The 13,482-nt window shown below is 43.2% G+C and overlaps 2 long non-coding RNA genes across 2 annotated transcripts; both read left to right on the forward strand.

Annotated features, from left to right (window-relative positions):
- Positions 1-9,472: 9,472 nt before the first annotated feature.
- LOC110492314 (uncharacterized) lies at positions 9,473-11,495 on the forward strand. The gene is made up of 4 exons (XR_016487396.1): positions 9,473-9,752; positions 10,430-10,497; positions 10,795-11,156; positions 11,344-11,495. It is a non-coding gene; the product is annotated as an uncharacterized LOC110492314 (long non-coding RNA).
- Positions 11,496-11,648: 153 nt separating this feature from the next.
- On the forward strand, positions 11,649-12,336 carry LOC149976933 (uncharacterized). The gene is made up of 2 exons (XR_016487397.1): positions 11,649-11,908; positions 12,048-12,336. It is a non-coding gene; the product is annotated as an uncharacterized LOC149976933 (long non-coding RNA).
- The last annotated feature ends 1,146 nt before the right edge of the window (positions 12,337-13,482 follow it).

Consider the following 13,482-nt stretch of genomic DNA (forward strand, 5'->3'; position numbering starts at 1 on the left):
ATCATTAGTCATTTAGGTCAGCATTGGATCATTCAGAGATTCTCACTGAACTTCTGGAGAGAGTTTGCTGCACTGAAAGTAAAGGGGCTGAATAATTTTGCACGCCCAATTTTTCAGTTTTTGATTTGTTAAAAAAGTTTGAAATATCCAATAAATGTCGTTCCACTTCATGATTGTGTCCCACTTGTTGTTGATTCTTCACAAAAAAATACAGTTTTATATCTTTGTTTGAAGCCTGAAATGTGGCAAAAGGTCGCAAAGTTCAAGGGGGCCGAATACTTTCGCAATGCACTGTATGTGTGTGCATGCGTGTGCTTCAAATGCCTGTGTATTATATTGTATGTCCGTGCATGTGTGTGCTTTTCAGTCGGTACTCGGCTGAATCAGGAGTTCCAGAAGCTCCCGTTAGGTCGGAAGCATAAGAGAGGGGCAGGGATGGGCGACGGCCTGCCTTTGTGCTCTAAATCCAGGGGGAATCCACCACCCATTGTGGCTCCTGGATCGTGTGCCAGGCAGAGAGCTGAGAGGGGATTTCTAATAGAAGCTCTGCACAGTAGACGAGATGACTCGCATGTTGTTTTTTTAAACTCTGTTTCTGTTATTGTTTCCCTAGATGGACCCGTTGCACAGTCAGTCCCAGAGCCGAGAGCCCCAGAGCCCAGACCATGACAGGGAGGTGGGCCTGGAGAGGTGGGTCTGTAGGGCCTGGAGAAGCAGGGGCTCAGGTGTGTGACTGGGGGAGCAGGTGGAAACATCCAGTACAGGATGAATGGGCTATTAGCCTCTTCAGAAAAGCCCATCACATTCCTTCTCTCTCTAACAAACAAATTCTGTAAACTACACTGAACAAAAATATAAACGCAATATGCACAATTTCAACGATTTTACTGAGTTACAGTTCATATAAGGAAATCAGTCTATTGATTTTTTTTTTATTAGGCCCTAATCTATGGATTTCACATGACTGGGAATCAGTGGCAGTCGGTTCCGTTTAAGACAAGGACTTATTTCTATTATAGCATATTGGATGAGTGTCATTCATATTCCATTCACCCATCTCAATGTAACATCGATAGCTTGAGGCTACTACATGATACTAAGATTTTCCCTGTACCAATCACAAGGTTGCTACAACCTAGCCTATGAAGTTTACAACATAGGCGCACAGATCTAAGAATTTTGAGGTGACAGACAAGGTGACAGACAGACAAGGTGACAGACAATTTCAAGGTGACAGACAGTGAAACATGCAATATCGCCTTGCACACACTTGCCTACATCTAGCTGATCTAGGGTGTAATCATTAGTCCAACAGTTGCAAACAAGAATTTCTATTAGATAAATTATTGTATGTTTATCCCCATTTCTTTCCGTTTCCTTCCATTTAAGAAACGTTTTTCAACAGAATCAGTGGAATGAATACACTCCTGATCACACGCAAACAGTTCACTTTCATAGCAGCCACATAAAAACAGCATGATCATTTTGCTCATTGTATATATCAGTGGAGGCTCCTCAGAGGAGGAAGGGGAGGACCATCCTCTTCAGTGAATTTCATAAAAATAAAAATAGTGAAACATTTAAATAGTTATCTTTTTTAGATAAAACATACATATATTCACATGACCAAATAATTGATACAAACACTGTTTTGCAATGAAGGTCAAGAGTAGCCTCAACAGCACTCTGTAGGGTAGCACCATGGACAGCTAGCTTCCATCCTCCTCTGAGAGCATTGACTAGCTACAGCTAGCTAGCACTGCAGTCTATAAAATGTAGTGTGTAGTTGACTCAAAGAGAGAGAAAGACAATAGTTTAACAGTTTTTAACAAATTAATTTCTTCAAACATGAAGGAGAAGCTGTGTAAGTCTATGGAAGGGGGTGATTATTATATTATTATAATAATCAATTATTTGGTGACGTGAATATACTGTATTTAGTGTAGTTTTATCTAAAAAGGATAACTTTTTTATGTTTCACTATTTTTTTTTTTATGAAATTCACTGAAACATGAGGTGATGGCAGCGGATTAATGGCACGACAATGGGCCTCAGGATCTCGTCATTGTGTTCGCTGTCCATAGCTTATACCTGCCCATACCATAACCCCACCACCATCATGGGGCACTCTGTTTTAATTGATTTAACATTTATTTAACTAGGCAAGTCAAGTTAAGAACAAATTCTTATTTACAATGACTGCCTACCAAAAGGCAAAAGGCCTCCTGCGGGGACGGGGGCTGGGATTAAAAATGTAAATAAATCAAATAAAAATATAGGACAAAAAAAACACACATCATGACAAGAGAGACAACACAACGCTACATAAAGAGAGACCTAAGACAACAACATAGCATTGCAGCAACACATGACTACACAGCATGGTAGCAGCACAACATGGTAGCAGCACAAAACAGGGTACAAACATTATTGGTCACCGACAACAGCACAAAGGTCAGGAAGGTAGAGACAACAATACATCACGCAAAGCAGCCGCAACTGTCAGTAAGAGTGTCCATGAATGAGTCTTTGAATAAAGAGCTTGAGATAAAACTGTCCAGTTTCAGTGTTTGTTGCAGTTCATTCCAGTCGCTAGCTGCAGCGAACTGAAAAGAGGAGCGACCCAGGGATGTGTGTGCTTTGGGGACCTTTAACAGAATGTGACTGGCAGAATGGGTGTTGTATGTGGAGGATGATGGCTGCAGTAGATATCTCAGATAGGGGGGAGTGAAGCCTAAGAGGGTTTTATAAATAAGAATCAACCAGTGGGTCTTGAGACGTGTATACAGAGATGACCAGTTTACCGAAGAGTGCAGTGATGTGTCCTATAAGGAGCATTGGTGGCAAATCTGATGGCCGAATTGTAAAGGACATCTAGCTACTCGAGAGCACCCTTACCTGACAATCTATAAATTATGTCTCCGTAATCTAGCATGGGTAGGATGGTCATCTGAATCAGGGTTAGTTTGGCAGCTGGGGTGAAAGAGGAGCAATTACGATAGAGGAAACCAAGTCTAGATGTGGTTTTAGTCTGCAGCCTTGATATGTGCTGAGAAAAGGACAGTGTACCGTCAAGCCATACTCCAAAGTACTTGTATGAGGTGACAAACCTCAAGCTCTAAACCCTCAGAGGTAGAAATCACACCTGTGGGGAGAGGGGCATTCTTCTTACCAAACCACATGGCCTTTGTTTTGGGGGTGTTCAAAACAAGGTTAAGGGCAGAGAAAGCTTGTTGGACAATAAGAAAGCTTTGTTGTAGAGCATTCAATACAAAATCCAGGGAGGGGCCAGCTGAGCATAAGACTGCTCATCTGCAAAAAAATGGATGAGAGAGCTTCCTACTGCCTGAGCTATGTTGTTGATGTAATTGAAGAAGAGTATGGGGCCTAGGATCAAGCCTTGGGGTAGACCCTTGGTGACAGGTAGTGGCTGAGACAGCAGATGTTCTGACTTTATACACTGCACTCTTTGAGAGAGGTAGTTAGCAAACCAGCCCAAAGACCCCTCAGAGACATCAATACTCCTTAGCCGGCCCACAAGAATGGAATGGTCTACCGTATCAAAAGCTTTGGCCAAGTCAATAAAAATAGCAGTACAACATTGCTTAGAATCAAGGGCAATGGTGACATCATTAAGGACCTTTAAGGTTGCAGTGACACATTCATAACCTGAGCGGAAACCAGATTGCATACCAGAGAGAATACTATAGACTTCAAGAAAGCCAGTCAGTTGATTATTGACAAGTTTTTCCAACAAATTAGATAAACAGGGCAAAATAGAAATAGGCCTATAACAGTTAGGATCAGCTTGATCTCCCCTTTAAATAAAGGATGAACCGTGGCTGCCTTCCAAGCAATGGGAACCTCCTCAGAGAGGAGAGACAGGTTAAAAAGGTCAGCGATAGGTTTGGCAATTATGGGGGCAGCAACCTTAAAGAAGAAAGGGTCTAAACCATCCGACCCAGATAGTTTTTTGGGGTTCAAGTTTAAGGAGCTCCTTTAGCACCTCGGACTCAGTGACCACCTGCAGGGAGAAACTTTGTAGCGGGGCAGGGTTAAAAGAGGGAGGAGCATAGGGGCTCGTCGCATTAGAATGGGTGGGAGATAAGGAAATGTTGGATGGGCAAGGAGGCATGGCTGAGTCAAATAGGAATCCTGACTTAATGAAGTGGTGATTAAAAGGCTTCTTGTCAGTAACAACCACATCATCAACTTTAAGTGACATGGGCAGATGTGAGGAGGAGGTTTTATTCTCCAGGTCTTTAACTGTTTTCCAGAACTTCTTGGGGTTAGACCCACAGAGAGAGAACTGCTCCTTAAAGTAACTAACTTTGGCCTTCCAGGTTGCCTGAGAGCACTTATTTCTCATTTGCCTGAACGAGAGCCCGAGAGCATGCGTGTAACTCTGCAAGATCACGGTCGAACCAGAGGCTGAACCTGTTTTTAATTCTCATTTTCATTATGGGAGCATGTTTGTTAGCAATATCACTGAAAAAATCTAAAAAGAAGGTCCAAGCATCTTCGAAAAGGGGATCAAGCTGATTCTATACCAATTTACACTGTTCACAACGTTGACATCAGCAAACCGCTCGCCCACACGACGCCATACACGCTGTCTGCCGTCCGCCCAGTACAGTTGAAACTGGCATTCATCATTGACGAGCACACTTCTCCACCATGCTAGTGCCCATCAAAGGTGAACATTTGCTCACTGAAGTTGGTTATGACGCGGAACTGCAGTCAGGTAAAGACCCTGATGAGGACGACGAGTACGCAGATGAGCTTCCCTGAGACGGTTTCTGACAGTTTGTGCAGAAATTGTTCGGTTGTGCAAACCCACAGTTTCATCAGCTGTCTGGGTGGCTGTTCTCAGATCATCACGTAGGTGAAGAAGCTGGAAGATGGCGTGGTGACACGTAGTCTGCGGTTGTGAGGCCATTGGACATACTGCCAAATTCTCTAAAACGATGTTGGAGGCGGCTTATGGTAGAGATATTAACATTCAATTTTCTGGCAACAGCTCTGGTGGACATTCCTGCAGTCAGCATGCCAATTGCACGCTCCCTCAAAACTTGAGAATTCTGTGGCATTGTGTTGTGTGATCAAAATGCACATTTTAGGCCTTTTATTGTCCCCATTACAAGGTGCACCTGTGTAATGATCATGCTGTTTAATGAGCTTCTTGATATGCCACACCTGTCAGGTGGATATATTATCTTGGCAAAGGAGAAATGCTCACTAACAGGGATGGAAACAGATTTGTGTACAACATTTGAGAGAAATAAGCTTTTGTGTGTATGAAACATTTCTGGGATATTTTATTTCAGTTCCTGAAACATGGGACCAACACTTCACATGTTGCATTTATATTGTTGTTCAGTATAGATGGTCATCCTACCAGAGCCTTTGATTCTCATTCTATGTTTATGAGGGCAGAATTATAATACAGTCTTTTGATATGAGTGAGGCTGATCAGCTTCCATGAATAACAATTACTGACGGTTTAGAATGCCAACTGAACTGAATGTCCATGTTAGTCTTGTTTTATCAATCATTGCATATGGAATGCCTGTCTCCTAGACCCCTGTATCAATTTAGGAGACATGTATTTTTACATAATCTGTATGTCCATGATGTGCACTTATATCAGATCTCAACTATGCAGAGGCACAACATGATGGCAGTAAGTGACATCATTTGACATTTGCCCAAAATGGCCATAGTGAGCAAATGCATGAAGAAGCCTGTGTCTGGCTGCAGTCTTCAGCTTGCTTCCGGAGAAGAAGCAAGCCCCCCCCCCCCACCCCCCCACCCCCCTCTTGTGCACAGATCAAGGAGCAGTGTTGCTTGGAGGAACAGGGGAGCAGGGAGACATAGGAATGCAGGAGCCTCAAGGAAAGGAGGGGGCAATTAATTCTACAACATCCCTCTAAGTGTTTTTTCTCCCTGTAGACATTTTGGGTTTCTTTTGTTTCCACTTTCTCCTTCAGTCTCGAGCTACAGTTCTGTTGTTAAGACAACCAGAATGAATGGCTGGCGACTTGTTGGTTTGTAATTCCTGTCTGTCCTCATGGAAGGGCTAGTGTAACAGGGCACCACCACACATCCAAACACACAAACAAACGGGGTATTACAGACACACACACCTCATCATGGACACTCACACACACATATGCTCTGCAGCCTCTGACGTTCAATACCTGACTGTCTCAGTCTGTCTCACTCTACTTTATTTTTTGTAGAATGAAAGTGCTTTTTGGCGGTATTTGAATGAGAGTGAAAATACCCTATTCAGCTTCTATGACCCTTTATTAACACGCGTCTCTAGAGCTGCACAAAGCCCCTCGAATGGAGGATGTCTCGTGCTCAGGTATGATGTCCCCTTTCATTCCCCGTGCTCGCCATTCATTGGCTCCCCGGCGCTGGGGGGCTTTTGTTCTCCCCCTCCCCACTCCCTCTCTGTCTGAGCGAGTGAATGGAAATACGCACAGATGTGCTCAAACTTCTCCTGCGCTGTCGCGCAACGGCCAGGCTAGCCTGTGTGTGGTGTCCTCTAACTGGTGGTTAAAAAGATGCGATAGCCTATCCACCTGCCGATGCCACTCTAGCCGGCGGTCTATTGCCGTGGTTCACCGGTGACCAGTCCAAGGGTAGTAGCTGTTCTCGAGGTGCAGACGGCAGCCGGGAAAGCAGATGTTCTTTTCAGGAGGCGAGACCTTGATCCCCGGCGTCATGGAATGGATGATGCAGCTCAGTGAACCCACATTCCCTTCACTATCGTATCTCAACTCGTCTGCAGTCTAAAAATTACAGAGGCCGAAGGAGTTTATTTTTTAATTAAGAAATGGAAATCTCTACTGGTAGGATATTATTAATTTGTTCAGGATGAATTTTCTATTTTCATTTAGCCTACCACTTAGGCCTATGTAGCTTTTACAAATCACATGTTGATCTATAAAAGGTGAACTGATGTGTGATTTTGTTGATCTAGAATAAAACATAGATTTTGTCATTTGTTTCATAACACGCATATGGCTGGGATCCAAGGACCCCTGTCGATGTTTCTTGCTTTATTTAAAGAAACATATAATGACGACGCTTGGCATTATTTGATTTCATAGTCATTGAGAGAGCTTCATTCTTGATCTGATTCAATGGTGAATATATGCCACTGCATTTTCTCTTGAGAAAGGAGGCTGAGGGCAACGGGGCCACCAGAGGCAGTCACAGACAGCGAGAGTTAAAACAATTACTACTTTCACCTGCAAACGGCCAGACATCTCGGAGAACGCGTCAACTTACGACAGGACAACAGGTGCCTCTGCGCACCACGACGGACACAGAACTGGCATTGCGCAGCGGGGTAGCAGTGAGAGAAGACACCGTTTCCTCTTACCTGGTGTGAAAACGGAAAAGGTTATACGTGCTTGGGCTTTTGATTTAAAAATATAAAAAGGTGTTGAATAAAGTCGTGGGGGAAACTTAGCCCGCTCCGAAGTGGATTCATCTACACCTGTACCTTTCCTTACCACTAGGTGCAGCGCGGCACCATACCTGCTGTAATAGTGTAGTTACTACTCCACTCCTGTATGTGTGTGTGTGTGTACACTGTTTGTGTAGCTGTAACCTGTGTGTAAGTTATGGGTAGTTTATAGTCTGCTCAGAGTGCCCACTGCACTGTATGGCTTTTTATTCCTATCTGACTGCGTTGAGGGTTCATATAGGGATGGAAGCCATGCAGTGCGCTGGGCTCATATCACGCTGGACCACAGAAGAGGACCACGGATACAATGCCCCCAGTGCTCACCCCCCTCTCCCCTCAACTTCCTCTCCCCTCCCCATGATGATCTGTGTCCTACTGCATCAAGACTGTCTGGAAATGTGTCTCTCTTATCAGTTCACAGACAGCTCCCTGAAGTGACATAATACCTCCAGGCTCCATCATCACCCAGATGTACATCCACAACAAGAAAACATTGTGTGTGTTTGTCCATGAGGAGGTGTGTGTATATGTGTGTGTCTGTGCCACCTTATTAAATACAGAGCTATATGTTTATATATCCCCCTCTGCAGCTTGTTATGGTCTAATCTCACATGTTGATTTTGAGAGATGATTGTGGTTTGGCCAATGTACAATCACAACAATATCAGTCACTGACAAGTAACGTGAATAGATGGCATGTCTTGTGACTAGACTCAAACATGTCAGAGTGAGATATATATAGAGTGATATCGAAGGGGTGAGAGGGTGGTGCATCTGGCTGTTTTATAGAACAAGTGTTAAGAGTGATGACATTTACCCCTTCCTGTGCCCTCACACACACATATCGTTGGAGTCAACCAGTTTATCTCGCCTTTGGATTTTCCTGGTGCAGACCATAAATGCAAAACCCTTTCTGCCAGTTAGCACAATACTGCCACACCCAGTAATGCACAGTGCACTGCATTTTAGACTTAGTTGTTCTTATCACAGAGTTCGTCAAATCACCACTACATATTACAATCATGTGCACTGAGTGAATTTAACAAATATTAGATCTACCTACACTAGTCTGGAACTTGTAGCCTACTAACCACTAGTACCCTAAGGTCTCTATGGGTTGGCTTATCGGTATCTGTCTCCCAGACACACAGTCTCCTCCCACCCAGTCTCTCCCCAAAAGAAACTCAGATCAGAACACAACCAAAAGTAATATATGGACTATTTTACAACCATTTTACCACTAATCTGAGTTTTGATGTGAAGGGCACTGCTGCCTGTAGGCCATCTATGTTTCTCTCTCTAGGGAGTACTGATGGCACAGCGGAAGTGGATGCGGATATAACGTTTTCTGAAACCCACCCACAACAATCGCCGCACATTGATGGGATTTGATTAATCTGGACCGGGAACTCGTATAGGCTTGTTTTGCACCGGTTATTTGGTGTTTCATTAGGATCCCCATTAGTTGTTGCAAAAGCAGCAGCTACTCTTCCTGGGGTCCACACAAAACATAATATGGAATGACATAATACAGAACATAATTTAGACCGGGTAAAAATGGATTGCATTCGGTTTGGAACCTGGCTGCCTCCCGGGCGTGAACCAGGTGCAGGTTGACATTTATTGCCATGAGTCTTGTCCTGGAGGCAGCACTGAGCGATTTCCCATTCGATAGGCCAGCTGTAAAGTCAAAATGGCTATATTGTTAGAATGAATGCATTTAAAATATATATATATTTTTGGTCGCAATTTAAGATTAGGGTTATCAGTGTGGTTAAGGTTACACGTAACGGGACATAGACCGGTGTGCTGCGGCTCGGTATAATCGAATCTGCCCACTGTATTATGAAATGCTCGGAAAAGTTGTGAAAATAATCACGGTTTCTCGCACGTTTACACAACTCCACCTGTGCATGGGAAACGCAGTCATTCGTGAGTCTGTAATACTGTAAAAAGAACACAATTAATGTTGGACCAGTGAGCCTCACAGGAGGTTGGTGACACCTCCTGTGATGACGGACTCGTTGTAATGGCTGGAGCGGAATCGTGGAATGAGTTCGCCGAACACATGGTTTCCATTCCGTTTCCATGTGTTTGATGCCATTTCCAATCGTTCTATCCATTATTATGAGCCGTCCCCCCATCAGCAGCCTCCGTTGCCATTGCCAAGCGCAAAGAATGTACAGGCACACCATTGAAGACCGATACAAAGAAGCTGAAGCAGGTTGCAAAATACATAGCTGGCGGACTAAGAGCCCAAAAGACCAAGGTATTGGTACATTTAGCCAACTAGTTACAACACTCGGCTAGCTAGCTAACACTGCGGAAATACTGATAGGAAACATCCATGGAAAAATCTGCTCGGTATCTTGCCATTTAGCTAAGTTAGGCTACATTGTGACACTGACAACATAACATATCAAATGTTTGGCTGCCAGTTACATGTAAAATGCAGACTTATAATGTTGCATTTGCATCTCTCTGAGTCTGACCGCATGACTTCAATAACTCCTGCTTCAAATGTGTCACTGATGCGTTTTAATGGGCTAGCATCTGTCAGATACATGTTTTCACAGATTGTATGCAGGTGCATAGTTTTGCATGGTTACCATTGTGGATCAACTATCTGTCAGTAAACATGGTTGCATATAGGAACGTGTTTTACAATTGATTTACATTTATTTTTGGTTAATTCTGTGCAGAATTAAACTGTAATAGTTATTTACCACACAACTATCATATAACCGTAGCCATATTCATGAACTGGCCTCCTTCCTCAATATGTTTTTATAGGGCTTTAAACAGAGATTTTAGGGTAGGCAGCCATTATGTTGAGAAACGAAGGTTTTGTCTACTTTATGGTGTGGCACAAAAACAAATCAGTGGACTAGTGAAAGTCTTTCTCTCACTCTCATCTTACAATGACCCATCTCTCCACCCCATCAGAGAATGGAAACTGAGAAAGTTCAAAGAAAGGCCAAGCCCACAACTACAGTAGGGGACAACCAACACAAGTAAATACTTCCACAAGGCTCCAGTGAAAGAGGATCCTACTGACATGACTCCTGAGAGTGATATCATCCCTCCTTTTATGAGAGCTAGGATATACATGTATACAGTAAAGCCTGGGGGGAAAAGAAAAGGAAGATGTTGAGGACAGTGTGGAAGATGAGAAAGGAATGAGCACTAGTTTTGCTTGTACAGTGTTTGTTTACATCACATGTAGATTAGTGTTCTCTGTATGTAGGCCTATGATGGCTCCGGTCCTTACTCTGTGTGTGTGGCCGTGTGATATTGTCGTCTGTCTTCAGAGCTGGCTGAGCCCTTAGGTCCAGTGGAGCCGGTAGAGCCCTGCCCTCAGCCTGTGGAGACAGAGATTGAGACCCTTGACAACATCCGCAAAAAGCTGAAAAGTTGAGAGATGGTGGAAGATACCGTCTGTGTATTTGTGTGTACTCCTTTGGAAAATCAAGTGTTCCACCATAGATAATACTATCAGAGACTAGGATAATTGTTTATTTTTCCAAGATGGAAATATTAATCAATCAATCACCATGACAACTCTGGTGGTAAACCACATGACTCCAGGGAGAAGAGGAAGGCAGAGTTTGAGACCTACCTGCGACACGATGAACCGCTTCAACAAAGTTGTGGTGGTGGACACACACACAAGGTGAGCACACATGCACACCCACACACAGGCCATGTGGAGGTCCTTACACCACATGTTATCTCACAGACTGTCATGCTGCGTTCACCTGATAACAGAATGACTGTCGTCCATTTTTCGCCTTAACATGTTCTCTTCTCATCTGAATACTGTATTTTTACGATATCGATTCTTAACATCTCTCCCATAGGTCCACCTCGAGTCTTTTAGCCAATGGGATGTTCCGGAATTGGTCGTGTATTGAACCTGCTGCCCACCCACTTTACCATGGTGGCCAAGGAACACATTGACACTAACTACCCCTCTGGCCTGCTCAACTGGCAAGAAGGGCCTTCAATGTGTGTGTGTGACTTTAACTGTGTGGAAACCTATTTCTCTGCTTATTCCTGAACTATGTTTACCCTTAACCTGACTCATTTAATCATACCTACATGTTGTTAAGTCTATGTGTTGTTCTTTGTACTTTATCCTGTTTGATGTCATCCTTCTCTCCAGGTTTGGGGAAATGTTCATGCTCAACCCAGATCTTCCCTGTGAGTAGAGGCTGGGACCACAGGCCGTGCTGAAGAGGAGGCTGGGCAGCCTCACTGCTAAAGACCACCAGGAAATGACACTTGAGTGACATGTATCCAAATTGAAGGCACCTTGCAGAAACTTTTGTGCATGTTCGTCTGTTGCATATTCTTCTTTTCGCTGCGAATGGAGTATGTTTCTGAGGGAGGACCATATTCTTTTGAACAACTTGGGCTCTTATGGTATGACTTGTTCTCTCTAGACATAAATCAGGCCCAACTTGGTTTGGCTTGATGGTACTCAACTGAAGCCTGTTTCCTTTGTCTTACCTGCATGATGCAATTTTGACCTCTGACCCCTGTGCTTGTCTGTTTCCATCAGCTGTTTCTGTTGGTGCTTAGGTTGTTGCAGCTCTTGTCGACTGCTGCTCTCTCTGCAGCCCCTGTCACTGAAGCCCCCCCATCAGCCAAGGGTACTGAAGGCTTTTGGGTCGTTCTACGAAATGTGTGCATTTTGCATCCCTTTGATATTTTTAAGTAGAAATTGTGCACCAATATTTGATTTTAAAAGCCTTTTATATTACATGACGTGCCCTTTAATAGAGACCACATGGAGTATTCAATAAATCTGTTTTTTTTTACATGAATAAAGACTTGCTAAAGTGCTAAAATCCCGCATTTTGATGTGTCCCTCCGTGCACCCTCTGTGAATATAGGAAGATTTTAACCCACTTAATCCCAACATTTTGATGTGTCCCTCCGTGCACCCTCTGTGAATCTAGGAAGATTTTAACCCACTTAATCCCAACATTTTGATGTGTCCCTCCGTGCACCTTCTGTGAATCTAGGAAGATTTTAACCCACTTAATCCCAACATTTTGATGTGTCCCTCCGTGCACCCTCTGTGAATCTAGGAAGATTTTAACCCACTTAATCCCAACATTTTGATGTGTCCCTCCGTGCACCCTCTGTGAATCTAGGAAGATTTTAACCCACTTAATCCCAACATTTTGATGTGTCCCTCCATGCACCCTCTGTGAATCTAGGAAGATTTTAACCCACTTAATCCCAACATTTCTCCAAGTTGTTGCCATTATTGTAAAGCCATAGTTATTTTGTTGCTTTGACAGTCATTTCTTGAGCTTAATATTTATTTAATCTGATTAGTGATTGATTTACATCTGTCCCTCATTTTAAGGTCAACCCTGTTACGTGAACTGAACTCTCATTTTAATGTGGTGAAGCTATTCCTTTTAAAATATTTTTTAAACATCTAATAGTCAAACCATAGTGTAAAAGCAGGTGAGCTGGTTCTACCCTTTTTTGGGGGGGAACCATGTTCTGATGTTTTGTGGTGGGAAAATGAGCAGGTCGAACATAACAACCCTGTGTTACCCATAGATAGACAGGCTAGAAATGTTTTAACGATTCCATTTTTTGGGTGAAACTTAGTTTCAATTTCCCCTCCCTGTTGCACACAACAATCTTCCATTCCCCCTGGTCCCAATGGGATTTATATCTGTTTTAACGTTAAATAGTCAACCCGTTAATTTATTTGGTACTTAATAGGCATATACTATAATCTTTTTACATTTTTGAGATGGGAACACATTTATTTATGAAGTTGAATATGTGCTCTTAATGATAAAATTAGGTGGAATCAAAAGTTACTACTCAAAAGGTATCCAATTTGTGGAACAAACCTTTTATTTATTAGTGTGCTTATGTTCATTGCAGTTGTATGTACAGTGCCTTGCGAAAGTATTCGGCCCCCTTGAACTTTGCGACCTTTTGCCACATTTCAGGCTTCAAACATA

Source organism: Oncorhynchus mykiss, chromosome 16 (genome assembly GCF_057628025.1).
Source record: "Oncorhynchus mykiss isolate SJ-2025 chromosome 16, ASM5762802v1, whole genome shotgun sequence".
NCBI lineage: Eukaryota > Metazoa > Chordata > Actinopteri > Salmoniformes > Salmonidae > Oncorhynchus > Oncorhynchus mykiss.